We start from the raw sequence: 15,176 nt of genomic DNA, 5'->3' as shown, positions 1-15,176 counted from the left end.
CTACCCACTGAGCCAGTGGGGCGGCCGGGAACCAACAAGCGGCCTCCAACACAAGCCACAAGAAGATGTGAAAGCCATCTGGCAGAACAATGTTACTAACCCAACAGAAGGCGCTAAGAGAAGTCTAGTGGGAGCAATGGCTAAGGGGGCAAAGGAGCGTCACACATCAGTGACATGTCAGACACGGGGACCTGAAGCATTAATCTAACAAACCTTATCAGTAAAAAAAACCGGGAGTCAGATATCAGGGTAAAACCCTGAAAGATCAAAGAAGCAGGGGGACAGCCACAATCGCTTCCTACCGCTACTGTTCCTCCATCCAAAAGGGTCAAGATCCTCCCTCAGCCCTAACTTCCTGCTTCCTGTCTCCCCTCTGTCTATAGTCCTCCAAACCTCAATGGTCAGCTAGTTGCTAGCTCCAGCCTCTGACTCCAAGATAGCTTTATTTGTCAGAATACAGTCAAAATACCACACAACAGGGACGGGTCTTCGTAAGCATGCTCTCCTTTGACTGGCGTGACCACAAGGCTGGTGATGAGCTGCTTTCTTCGCTGTCATCATCAAACACCTGGCAAATGCAATTTAAGGGAGGAAGGGGGTGGCTCATGTTTGAAGGGTGTACAGTCCATGTGGTAGACATCACAGTGGTGGTGGCAGGGGTGAGGCTGCTTGCTCACAGCTCAGCAGATTAGGAAGCAAATGGGAGAGAGTGTTCCTTCTTTTGTTCCGTCTGGGACCCCACGGTCCTTTCCACACTCACAGCATCCCTTCCCCACATCAGTTGGCCCTCTCTAAAAAGCCTATGTGAACACACCCAAAGGTGTGTCTCTCTAATCCTTAGGCATTTCTTAATCCATTTTAGCAGTGGATTTAGTCATCGTTGAGTGTGTAGCCTACAGGCGCGATTCTAGAATATGCATAATAGGCATCAACCCTAAGCCAGTCTGGTTTCCAGGTCTGTGCTTTCTTCATTGATTAAATATCTGTGGAGAAAGGAAGATCAGAGCTCGCTGGTGCCGGAAGCCCATCTGTCTAGAGGACAAAATTCCAAGATAAAAAGCTTCATTTTTCTTTGTGCTTTAACATTTTAAGTTGTGACAGGATGCCAGGATATATAATTCCAGAAAATTGGCATAAGGGAATGAGTAAGTTCTTCAAAAGAGAGCTGATCTAAAAAGATGTCGGAGAAGGCTCTCCAGCCTGGCATGGTCATCAATGTCTGTCGTCTCTGCACTAGTGAGGTGGTGGTGGGGCAAACAGGAGATCAAAGTCAGTTTTGGCAAACTAACAAGTTCAAGTCTAGCCTCATCTACATAACAAGACCTTGTCTCGCTCAAAAGATCAAAACAAAACACCCAAAGGAAGGTCTGAGAGCTGTCTTCTTCACCCTCTCCCTGCTGCGATAAAACACCCTCATAAACGCGGCTTAAAGGAGAAAGGGCTTGTCCTGGCCCACAGTTCCAGAGGGACAGAGTCCATCCTGGTGGGGAGGTGTAGCAGAAGGCAGGAAAGAAACCGCCCACATCACTTCCACAATAAACAAAGGGGAAGGAATACGGACTAGTGCCCAGCCTCCTTTCTCCTTTCATGTAGCCCAGGATACCCTGCCCAGGGAAAGGTCCTGCCCACAATTGGGATGACTCTTTGCACATCTATTTATGTAATTAAGATACCCCCACTGGCATGTTCAGAGGCTCACCTCAGCAGACAACTCCAGATCCTGTCAAGCTCACGGCCAACACTCCATCACAGTGACATCGGGGCAGGGGACGACGGGACGTGAAGAGTCAAGGAAGAGTGATCAGGTTGGGAGGGTGACGGGAGGACAGACTAACGGACAAAGGCCACAGACAAGTCTGGGAAGGATGAAATCAGGGCTAAGTGAAGAATGTCACCCAGAGAGGAAGTAAGCCCTAAGCCCCAGGAAGGTCCAGGGGAGTCGGCAGTGGTTGGCAGTCGTTGTACGGAAAACCCACAGAGCAGGAGCAGCATGAGGGGGCTCAGGAGGCGAATGCCTTCATTGCCAGCCTCTGCCTGACTCTGCACCAGGCTGCTGAGCGGCCTGCCAGGCGAGCTCCCTATCCACTCCTGTGAGACACGCACCTCCAGTTCCCCGCTCTCCTGTGCTACAAAAAAAGATATTCAGCACTTTGTGAAGAACAGGAATGCCTAGCAGAAGATACAGTAATACAGAAAAAAAGAAACATTATCTGTCATATTTTGGGCAGAGACCTAAAAATTACAGTTAAACCACTTAATTAAGCTAATTCTTGGATGCCAGTTTTGTTTCTAAGCATTATTCTAGAACAATGAGAGGCATAGACCTACATTTCAAAACAAAAACTTTTGAGTAATATTTCTTTGAGACAGGGTTCTCTGTATGGCTCTGGCTGTCCTGGAACTCGCTCTATAGACCAGGCTGGCCTTGAACTCACAGAGATCCACGTGCCTCTGCTTCTAGAGTGCTGGAATTAAAGACCTGTGCCACTACAGCCCAGCACTTGTGAGCAATATTTCTTCCACGTCATCTGCCATGCTTCAGTTCATGAAGAAACATCTCTTAGCAGTAAGATCACTGTTGATGATAACTGTAGGCACACCTGGGTCCCTCCAACTGCACACCAGGACTGAACTGTAGAGAGAAGAGACTTCAATTTACTAGCCCCCGAGAATTCTGGCCCACCCCCTACCAAGTGAGTTTTCTAGAATTCAAGGGGTGTGCGCAGCGGAGAATGCTCAGAACATCCTTGCTATGCCCTGGGTCAGCTCTGGCCATTCCTCAGGCTCAGCGAGGGATGCTGAGGGCAGCCTGGCCTTTGCTCTGGCAATCTAGGAGACAGCAGACGGGGGGATGGGCAGTGGAGGCTCCCCGTGTGGGTTCTGATGTGTCTGGAAGAACTGGTGAGAACAGCACTTTGCGATTCTTTCATCTCAGGAGTGCAGACGTTCTTAACCTGCTGATAACTCCCCTGTGCCGACAGGCTCGAGATTACAGAAGGGGCGAGTGGAACTCTCGGTTGCTCTCTCTCAGCAAGCACAGCAAGAGTGTGGCTTGCATTGCTTGCATTGCTGACGTATCACCTCTTGCAAATTTTGTCTTCCAGGCAAGAGGCCCTGTTTAGTGAGGGCTCAATGTTACACGTACACTACCTTGTCCAATATTCCTGAGCCAGAAAGGTAGTTTGTATTGCCCTGTGTTATAAACCAGCCCCACCAAGAAACAGAAGTAAAGATTATACCTCAGCACTAATCTGAATGGAGTTGCTTTATATACTGGGATTTTCAACATCAAGCAAAAATAACCTTTAAGAATGGTATTTAGTTCCAGCTAGGAGATTTTAAAATTAGTTCCTGAATTATTATATGTGTGTGTGACATTGTGTGTAGAAAGAAGCGGCGGGGCTGTGTCCCGCCACCCGGCCGCCAGCTAGCTTTACACCCGAAATAATTACATGGAAACTGTATTCTTTTAAAACACTGCCTGGCCCATAGTTTTAGCCTCTTATTGGCTAATTCTCACATCTTCCTTTAACCCATATTTAGTAATCTGTGTAGCACCACGAGGTGTGGCTTACCAGGAGAGATCTTAACCTGCATCCATCTCGGAGAGGAGAAGCATGGATACTCACTATGGCGACTGCCTGAAGCATCTCCCCAATTCTGCTTCCTTTTTCCCACAATTCTGTTCTATCTACTCCGCCTACCTAATTTTCTGTCTCTTAAAGGGCCAAGGCAGTTTTCTTTATTAATTAACCAATGAAAGTAACATAGACAGATAACTCTCCTCCATCAATTGTGTGGGCAGGAGTGTGGAAGTCAGGGGACACCTGTGTGAGTCGGTTCTCTGCTTCCACCTCTGTGTGGATTCCAGGATGAACTCGGGCTTGCTAGGCACGTGATCTACATCTCATTAACCTCACTAGGCATTTCCCCAGGAAAGTTCCTGGAGTTAGCATACCTTATGAGGATGAATTAAAATAATTCATTGTGTCCTTCCATATGCAAGATAAAAACATCAAGGCTATATACAACAACACTCATGATTAAGAAGAGTCATATCATAGAAAGAAAATAACTTTAGTGGAAGATATTAGGAAAGATAATCTCCTGGGCTAGAGAGATGGTTCCATAGGTAAAGGCACCTGCTGCCAAGCCTGAGGACATGAGTTCAAATCCCTGGAACCTACGTGGTAGAAGGAGAGAACCAACTCCTAAAAGTTGTCGGCTGATCTTCACATGTGCACTGTGGCATGCACACACACACACATACACACACACACAGAGAGAATTATAACTATACAAACATAATATAATGAATATAAAAAATTATTAACATATAAAAATAAATGTAATTTTTTAAACTTAAAAAAACCTTCCACTAAGTACACAAACATGAAAACAAAACACTTTGGATACCTACAACACTTTTGTAGACAAATTATGCATCTGTTCTCTCATATGTAGAATCTAGATTTGTGTACATTTGGAAGATGCTTTGGCCTATGGCAGGGGAAAATAAAGCCAGGTGGGAAATCTGGACAGAGATATGGAGAGAGAGTAGGCGGAGTCAGAGAGACACTGTGTACCTGCTGAAGGAGACAGATGGGACGTTATGGGTAGGCCACAGACTTGTGGCGATATATAGATTAATAGAAATGGGTTAATATAAGATATAAGAGCTAACTAGGAATACACCTGAGCCATTGGTCAAACAGTGTTGTAATTAATATAGTTTCTGTGTGATTATTCTGGTCTAGGCATCTGGGAAACGAACACATGGTCTCCATTTACAAATAGCTAAAATGATCATTAATTTTTTTATTATTATTGACAAACATGTAAGATTGAACATGCTTTAGATCTACTCAAACTAGTGGCCCTACGTAAATTTTTCCTGAAAATATCTAACGGAAAACTTATTTTATACTTCACACACACAAGAGTGATGTTGTTGAGCAGGCCCTGGATGAGAGGTCATACAGCCATTGACATACATACCCGGCTCATGCAGGGGCCTGCTGGGAGCCACACCTTGTCCTCCTCCCAGAGCCACACGGGGAGGACAGGAGAAGAACACTGAGTTCTCCACGAGGCTCTTGTGGCTCGAGTCTAATTGTCGGTTCGAAAACGTGTGCCTTTTTTTTTTTTATTACAGCTCAAAGTCTTTTTCATTATATCGATGCTTTCTGAAAAGCGGGTAAAGGAAGAAGGGCTCTCGAGAGCCCTTGATGTGGGCAGCCTGGGTTTGAAGGGAAGGGGGTAACAGACTCCCAAGAGCTGTCCTCTGCCCTTCGTCCATGCCTGCCTCCCCTATGCAGCCAAATGAAACAACAAACACAAACAGAAAAGAAAGCAATCCTAAATATTGTGGCTTGTCTATGACAATAAAATCAAGGAAAACTTAAAGCTGAGTTAAATCAATGCAAATCCCTCATGCATTTGAGAGTTGATGCGATTTGACTGAACCTACGTTGTCTGTGCTCGGGCAGCAGGAAGGAAGGTGTGTCAGAAGATCCTCTGCCTCTCTACCAGATCACTACCCCCACCTGTCCTTCCTTCACCTTTGCCTCAGTTTCCCTGGTGCTGGGATTGCAGGTCTGAGCCACCAAACCTGGCTACAGATTATTCTTTTCTGATGTCTGACTATTGTTAATTATTTTGTTCAACCAATAAGTTTAATGTGTTAAACAAAATGTTATCAGGAGAATAACTTCTTAAAGCTTTAAAACGGTCGACGTTAAAGACAGTAGGAAAGGCTGCAGAGGGACTCCCACAGTACCGGCTTCTGATCCAGGAAGGCTGTCACCCAGTCTGTTTGCTCTTGAGCCCTAGAAGCCCATACACCAAGCCGAAGCCTGTGTTTCAATTTCCCCACCGCTTTCCTCTATTCAAATCTCTGGGAAATGGCACTTGTGTAATCGAGTCTGGTGTCGTCGTCGTAAGCAGAAATGCAAACAGGGGCATCGAGAACGCATGACGCCGCTCAGCTGTCAGCTGCTGAGCCCGGAGTTTATAGCGTGCCTATTTTTATCATCAGGTGGAAATAGATGGTGAACATTCCTTCTTTGTTTGTGAGTGTGTGCAGTATGTGCAGTGTGTGTGCACGCATGTGGATGGAGGTCAGAGGTCAACCTCAGATGTGTCTGTCCTCCCTGGCTTGGAGCTTACTAGGCTATGCTAGGCTGCCGAGCCAGGGAGCTCCAAGGGTCTGTGCACACCAGTGTCACAGCAGCTTTTTCTATGGGTCCTCATGCTTTCCGCGTTCACCAGCTGAGCCTTCCTTCCTGGTCGGCTTTGTGACAGTCACGCTGGGTGGCAACAGTGCTGACCAGGATGCAGGGAAAGAGGAACCGTCGTCACTGCTGGTGGGAATGGAAACTGGTACAACCACTCTGGGACTCAGCGTGGAGGTTCCTCACAAAACTAAAACCAGGACTGTCACAGGACCCAGCGACACCGCTTGAGTACGTACCAAAGGGTCCCCAAGCCAACACACCACAGCAGCGAGAGTCCATCCATGGTTATTGCTGCAGCGTTCGCAAAAGTCATGGAAGAGAACCAGCCTAGCTGTCCATCATCTGAGTGGATAAAGAGGATGCGACACACGTACACAACACAACTGTAGATAACCCCGCAAGACCAGGAAATAATGCCATTTGTTGAGACAAATGGATACAACCATAGGCTGGGATAAGCGAAATAAGCCAGACTCAGAGGAACAAACGCTGAGCGCTTTCTCTCTTTTGTAGATGGTAGTCCGGCTTGGCTTCGGACCACAGCTCACAACAAAACGTCACAGAGACTTACGTCAGCTATGAAAGCTCGGTCTTAGCTTATTTGTTTCTGACTAGCTCTTATAACTTGGCCCATGTCTGTTCATCTATCTGCTTCCACATAGCTCGTGGTTTTTACCTCTCTTCCTGCGTGTCTTGTTCCCTCTTCGTCAGGCTAGAGACAACGGCACATCTTCACACAGTATAAGGGCTATTCCACAACAGTAGACAGTGGATTTTATATGGTTGCAACAAACCACTTCCATGTGCATGACCTGCATGCAGGAGTATGAGAAGGCAGAAACTAAAGGGGGGGGGATGGGGGAGAATGGGGAGTCTGGATGTCAAAAATCATCAAAATTCATGACAAATTTGAAAGAAATCATCTTTATGAAAGCCAGCATTGTGCACAATTAATATACATTTATATACACCAATAAAAACATTTAATTCTGTTTCATCATCTAGATTTGTGAGAAGACAGACATAGGGTCTCTTGCATATTAGCAGAAATGCTGGGGGGTGGAAGCAAAACCCAACGAAACCCTCCACAAACCCTTCTACATGGAATACCACGTGGGGACAATTTTACTCCATGTCTTAGGGTTTCTATTACTGTGACGAGACACCATGACCAAACCAAGTTGGAGAAGAAAGGCTTGATTCAGCTCACACTTCCACATCACAGCTCATCAGCAAAGCAAGTCAGGACAGGAATCACACAGGGCAGGAACCTGGAGACAGGAGCTGATGCAGAGGCCATGGAGGGGTGCTGCCTACTGCTTGCTCCTCATGGCTTGCTCAGCCTTCTTCCTAGTAGATCAAGGGCACCGCCCGTAATGGTCCGGGCCCTCTCCATCAATCACCAGCTAAGAAAGTGTCCAACAAGCTTGCACACACCCCGATCTTATGAGGCGTTTTCGTTTTTTCTTTTCTTTCCTTCCTTCCTTTCTTTTTTTTTCTTTTTCTTTTTTTCTTTTTGAGACAGGGTTTCTCTATGTAGCTTTGGAGCTGTCCTGGAACTCGCTCTGTAGACCAGGCTGACCTTGAGCTCAAAGAGATCTACCTGCCTCTGCCTCCCGAGTGCTGGGATTAAAGGCGTGCGCCACCACCATCCAGCAATAAGATATTTTCTTAATTGAGGTTCCTACTCTCAAACTCTAGCTTGTGCCAAGTTGACATAAAGCTACCCATCACACCACATTAAAAGCTTTGCCATGCCAATTAACTTTGAAATGCTTTCAAAATGCATTTTGGTAAAAAGCCAGTCTCAACAAAGGTACGTGAAGGAGGAGCAGAGTCAGTCACAATATGTAGTGGAAACTACCCGGTCTCAAAGACAAAGTCACCACAGGTAAGTCACCTGAGACCTTGGTTTCAGGTTGGACATTTCAGTATTTCTTTTTTTCTTTTCTTTTTTGCCATTTTTTTTTGCCAAAAAAAAAGAGGAATTGCGCATTTTGGTTTGAGTATGGCCACAGGGCCGAGCGCACTGCACATTACAACACTCTCCAAGCATCTGACCAGGGGCACACTTACAATTCACAGGTCTGATTTTGTTGGTAATCACCAGATCCACAGGGATGGAAGTTCATGATCCCATCAGAAGCTTCCAGCAGTTGCCACTGAATAAACATGAACGCTTAAAGCATTTGCATGAATAAAATATGTGCCAGGGTGTTTATTTTTTATCTATAACACAGTAAACCGGACTGAATTATGTAAACATGGGATGTAATTCTGGGTTCGTGTTTTCTCTTCCTCTGGGACTAGATGGTTTGATGCATGTTTTTAAAAGGTGTTTTCATGTCCTTTGAGATTTTATGAGTATTCTCTGTTGGAGAAAGCTGCTGCCTCACACAGCACCTTCTCTGGGAGACCAGAGTGGAGCCCTGCTCTGAGGAGGTGGACAGTCATTGTGTACTTCTGTGATTTTTTGAGAATATGTAACTTGCCTATAAAAATATGTCCGTGGGTTGAATCTTGGCACATGACATCTTAGTAAGTGAATATATTTAGTAATACGTGAATGTTTAAAAGAGTAATGTGTAGAGAAGTTATTTTTAACAATCCGGGTGACAAGAAACCTTGGTTGTTATTGCCACCTTTTGAATGTGTTTGGCCATAACTAAATATCAACTTTAAAATTTATTTTGTCAGAAAACATTTGCAAAGCAAGGACTTGGGTGAGTCCCTTTGCTGACTCACCTCATAGGAAAAGCAAATAACTCAGGTCCTTCATTTGGAAGCCTGGTGACAAGGAGTGAGGCAAGGATTTGAGGGTGGGGACTCTTTGGGTATAAGGTGTATCCATTTCCTCTGCCATGCTGACTTAAGTCAACACTAGATTTTGATGGATAACAAGGATTTGAGGCTCCTCATTTCAGACTCTCCCATTCTGTTAACTTAATAGAGGCGCTGTCCTGGTCAGCTTCAACTTCCATCTCGACACAGCCTGGAGTCACCAGAGAAGGGAATCTCTGTTTAGGAATTGTCCACGTCAGACTGGCTTGTGGCATGTCTGTGGGGGATTGGCTTCCCTGTTAATTGATGTAGGGCCACTGTGGGACTTACCACTACCTGGGCAGGCAGTCATGGGCTGTATGAGAAAGTAAGCGTGCATCTGAGAATGAAGGAGCAAGCAACATACCTCTACAGCTTCTTCAAGCTCCTGGCCCAACTTCCCTTAATGATGCCCTGTAACCTGCAAGTAGAAGGCGTCATTAAGGGAATCAGTCCATTCCTCCCGTAAGTTACCTTCAGTCATGGCTGTTGTCACAGCGACACAATGAGATGACAGCGTACATACAGAGTGTGTAGCAACCTTCTTTTTTGTTTTTTCTTCAAGACAGGGTTTCTCTGTGGCTTTGGAGCCTGCCCTGGAACTCACTCTTGTAGATCAGGCTGGTCTCGAACTCACAGAGATCCGCCTGCCTCTACCTCCCGAGTGCTGGGATTAAAGGTGTGTGCCATCACCTCCAGGCTTTTTGTCTTGAAAGTATAAAACAAAAGCAGGGCTGGAGAAGTGGCTCAGTGGTTAAGAGCACTGGCTGCTCCTCTAGAGGACTGTGGTTCAATTCCCAGCCCCTGCTTGGCAGCTCACAACTGTCTGTAATTCCAGTTCCAGGGGATTCAACACCCTTTTACAGCCACATACATGTAGGCAAACTCCAATGCAAATAAATAAATCATAAAAAAAGGTCAGGTAGTGGTGGTGGTGCATGCTTTTAATCCCAGCACTCAGGGAGGCAGAGGCAGGTGGATCTCTGTGAGTTTGAGGCCAGCCTGGTGTACAGAGTGAGTTCTGACAGTCTGTTAGTGCTGTTAGAGAAACTCTGTCTTGAAAAACAAAAACCAACCAAACAAACAAAAAACCAAAAAGTATGTGCCGTTGGAAGCCACTATCCTTGTGATTGTAACTTAGGCATGGACCAACCACAAGCAGACGGTGTTAAAATGTTAGTATTTTGTTCACATGTATCGCTGTTAAATAGCTCGTGGAAGGGGATGAAAATTAATCCATGAATTAAAAAATGCCAAAATGAAGAGTTTTCAAGCAGGTTTCAAAATGTTTCAAGTAGGTTGGTGTAAATAGAAACCTCACTCTGTGAATCTGGAGTGTTTTGGGTTTGATAACCTCATTTAGTCAAAATGTTTTTATTTGCAAAGTAGGGATAATTATAGCTCCTTGTAGGGCTGCCGTGGGAATTAGATCGACTCAGAGTGCTCATGACAGGGACTACAGAATGGATGCCTCTTCATGGCAATCTCAACTGGAGACCGAGGCTCTTAAGTGCAATTAGCAAAATCCGACAGTTTGTTGTGAGTTCTGAGAAAGGTGTTGTCCTTGCGGAGTGAAGCCTGAGCTGGCAGAAGTGTAGACCGTGGGTGAGAGGGTAGGCCAGGGAGGAACAACTGTAGGAAACTTGAAAATCCCAACCCCACATCTGCAAGCCACATGGAAGGATTACAAACGTAACTATAACTCCTACATAGAGTCTTTATAAAAAGTTCAAGTAGGATATGGTAATTGTGAGAGGTAACCTCGAGTCAACTTTGAGATTTGGGAGACTTGGAGTATGTTTGTGTGGTGTTTCCAGAGAGGTCTGTGTGGGGAGAGAAGAACCAGCCTGAATGTGGGTGGTCCCATCCCAAAGGCTGGGGTTCTGGACTGCGTAAAAGACCAGACCATGAGCAGACACCAGCACCAGGCTCATCTTCTGCTCCCTGTCTTTGGGTAGTGTGACCGGCTGGCTCGTTCTCCTGCCACCATGCCCACCCTGTCATGATGGACTCTCTTCTTTAGTCCTGGGTCTAGACAAACTTTTCCTCCTCCTCAAGCTGCTAGTCAGGTGTCTTCCACACTTCAGACAGGATGTTCATATAAGAACATTTAAATGAGTTGCAAAATTTAAAGAGAGAGAGAGAAGAGAGAGAAGAGTCAATGTAGACGGATTTTTCTTTGGGCTGCCAGCTCAGCTCACAAAAAAATATATGGAGACTTACTATTAATTATGAAAGCTCAGACTATAGCTTAGGCTTGTACCACTAGCTCTCATAACTTAAATTAACCCATTTATAGTCATTTATGTTTTGCCTCATGGTTTCCACCTCTCTTCTGTCTTGCACCTGCTGCTCCTCTCTGTGTCCTCCTGCATCTCTCCCACACCTAGATTCACCCTCTCTTCTCTCTCTGCCCGAAGTCCCGCCTATTCTCCTCCTGGCTAGCTAGCTATTGCCCACTCAGCTCCTTATGAAACCAAGCAGAAGGCACCTTGACAAAGACACATCTTCACAGTGAATAAAAGGTTATTCCACAACAAGTCAACCAATGGGCTAATGAAATGTGAAATACATGAAAAAAGTGTATGACTGGAATATGTCCACAAAAGCACCTGACATCCTTAGCCATCAGGGAAATGAACAATAAAATTACTCTGAGATTCCATCTCCTCCCAGGCAGTCAACCTTAGACACCCCCCCCCCCCCAACGGCCCTGCTGTATCTCACCTTGAAGCAGATCCCAAGGACTCTGCTCCGCTGTGGAGACACCTGCTTATTGCTGGCCTCGTCACAATCGCAAAGACGCAGAACCAGCTTCAGTGTCCTTCAACAGATTGTAAGTGTGATTTACATACTCAGTGGGATTTCATTCCACTGCAAGGAAACGCGGAGCAATGAGACTTCCGGGGGGAAAATGGGTGGGGTTGGACAGCGTCACAGCGCGCAAGTGACCCAGACTCAGAAAAACAAAGCATATTTCTCTCACACACGGTCTCTCCAGCTTATGGTCTGTATGTGGTGTTTATAGTTTGGATGATCATATCTAACAAGCTAGTCTTTCACTGAAGCACACAGTGGCTAATGGATGTAGGCTTGGAGTTTAAGTTGAAATCTTACTGAATTGGCGTGTGTATTATAGCATATTTCCAAGTTCACTGGACATGCAAAATTTATTGTTTATGATTTACTTAATACCAGGAAGTTTTGCAAAATCAATTATGGTGTTGAAAAAGAGACCAGCAAATTTAAAATTGCAAATGGAATGTAATGTGGCCCTTTACAGAGCTAATGCTTAAAACTTAAATTAGAATTAATTCAAATTGGAATGATCCACTTTTATATCTTGTTTGTTTGTTTGTGTCAGGGTCTTACCTTATAAACACCATGCATTCCAGGCTGGTCAGGAATTCCTGTCTATCCTCCTGCCTTATTCTTCCAAGTGTAAAACCTACCATGTTTGGCTGAATCAGACACATCATGATTCTCCTTCAGAAATCCCAGAAAATTTTATTTTTTAACATGATTTTACTGAAATCATATTTCTAGGGCTTTACTAGTTGTTTTTTAATTTTCACTTATTTTTATTAATAATAGCCTTGCATATTTATGATATATCATGTAATGTTTGGTTCCTTTGTACACTGTTGCATTTTAACACTTTCTGTGATGGAACCTCATGATGTAGTCCAGGCTGGGCCACAAACCCCTCAGAAGTATGAGTACCACCACACTTGACTTCTTATGTTTTGATAGATATTGCATTATGTTACTTGAAGATTTATTTGTTTGCTTGCTTGTTTTTAGAGACACCGTTTCTCTGTGTAGCCCTAAATGTCCTGAAACTTGATTTGTAGATCAGTCTGTGTAGGCAGAAGTTACTGGCTTGCAAGCAACTCCCAAATAACTAACAGCTGCTTCCCAAATTACCACACAGGGGCCTATATTAATTATAAATGCTCAGTCAGTAGCTTAGGCTTACTACCAACTAGCTCTTACACTTAAAGTAACCCATAATTCTTATCTATTTTTAGCCACGTGACTTGGTATCTTTACTCAGTATGGCATTCCCATCTTGCTTCCTCTGTATCTGACTTGCAACTCCTAGACTTCACCCTTCTTCACCTTGATCTCTGCTTGGATTCCCTGCCTGGCTCTATCCTGCCTTGCCATAGGCCAAAGAAGCTTTATTTATCAACCAATGAGAATAACACATATTCACAGAGTATGGAAAGACTGGCCTTGAACTCACAGAGATCCATGTGCTTCTGCCTTCCAAGTGATGGGATTAAAGACAAGCACAATCTCTACCTAAGAGACTTCAAATAACTAAACAGAGGTATTCTTATATTTGAAATTATCTCTGGTATTGAATTTTAAAATCTGGGCCTAAAGTAGAAACTGACAACAGTTATGAGTCTATTGGCTTAATAAAGTTATGGGTGAAAGACATAAGTCGGGAAGTAGAAAAAGACAAGATCTCCTGAGTAAATTGGGAGCGTGGGGACCTTGGGAGAGGGTTGAAGGGGAGGGGAGGGCAGAGCTCAATAAAAAATCAATAAAAAAATATAAAAATAAGAAAGACAACCAGTCACTCCAGTCACTGGAAGGTATGGAGAAGAACGTGTGAGGCTGTCAAATCCTCTTCAGTGAGTACACAGATGTGAGTTCAGGGAAGGGGGTGCTTCATGGGAGGGGGATGTGTGGTGATATTTTGTTTGTGATCTAACAAATAAAGCTTGCCTAAAGATCACTATGCAGGGCTAGCCATGCTAGTTAGACATAAAGGTCAGGCAGTGATGGCATACACCTTTAATCCAAGCACTCAGGGAGACAGAGGCAGACAGATCTCTGTGAGTTCAAGGCCACCCTTTCCCGCCCCAGATTGAATCTGTCTAAAACAGAAACAGAGTCAAGCAGTGGTGGCTCACACCTATAATCACAGCACTAGAGAGGTAGAGACAGACAGGAATATAAGCTGGGAGGAGACAGGAGCTCAGGATTCAGCCTGAGGTTTCATAGAGGTAGCGTTCAGTCTGAGGATGTTAGAGACTGGATGCCCATTTGGTCTGAGGATTTCAAAGAGGTAAGAACTAGGGTTTGGCTGCTCTGCTTCTCTGATCTTTCAGTATTTATTCCGATATCTGACTCTAGGTTTTTATTATTAAGACCAATTTGAATTTGAGCTACAGGGAGGCTTCGTGGAAGGGGTTGCTTCACAGGAGGGGGCGCTCAGAGCCCCGCCCCTAGCTCAGGAGCTACGGAAAGTGTCAAGGTAGGAGAGAAACTTGCTTGCGGTTGTGTTCCCTAGTAGGTCGACTGGGCACCAGTGGGTGACTGGCACCCTTGAGAGTATGGGTAGTATAAACAGGACTTGGTGGGTTAGCTGAAACACCAAAACCAAAACCAAGAAAAAGAAAGCAAGCGTGGATGTGGGAAGAGCGCAGGGTTGAGGTGGATCCGGGAGGAGTCAGAGGAGAGACTGGAAAATGAATATAATCAAAATACACTCTATGGAATTATCCAAGACTAATAAAATATATTGATATTGAAAAATAATACATGCTTCAGATTCTTGGATATTCAAAGAAATCTGTTCATTGGGTATTTTCATGTTCATAGGGAAAATAATTGAGCTGGAGTGTAATCTTGGCACTCAGGAGGCGGAGTCAAGGAAGAGCAGGGTTTCAGGGCCATCCTAGGCTACATGGGGCCATCCTAGGCTACATGGGGAGTTTGAGGCCAGACTGGGCTACTTGAGACTCTGGTGAGTGTCTGGGCATGGGGGTGGGGAGGCATCTTCTTGATTAATGATTGATGTGGGAGGGCCCAGCCAACTGTGAGGTTCATTCCTAGACAGCTGGTCCTGGGTTTTAGAAGAAAGCAGGCTGAGAAAGTCATGGGAGCAAGTCAATAAGGAGCCTTCCTCCACAGCCTCTGCTTCAGCTCCTGCCTCCAGGGCCTCCCCTGAGTCCTCTTAGTGATGTATTGGTGTTTATCACGGAACAAGAGCACAACAGGGCACTGGTTAGTAGAGACATCAGTTGGATGGAGCGTAACCCAGTGGGGACCGTGGAAGACAGCAGAGAACAAGCAAGCCTGGCCATAGTTCTGCTCTTGGTC

Source organism: Arvicola amphibius, chromosome 2 (genome assembly GCF_903992535.2).
Source record: "Arvicola amphibius chromosome 2, mArvAmp1.2, whole genome shotgun sequence".
Classification (NCBI taxonomy): Eukaryota; Metazoa; Chordata; class Mammalia; order Rodentia; family Cricetidae; genus Arvicola; species Arvicola amphibius.
The sequence above is the reverse complement of the archived record's forward strand: the minus strand, read 5'-3'. Positions refer to the sequence as shown.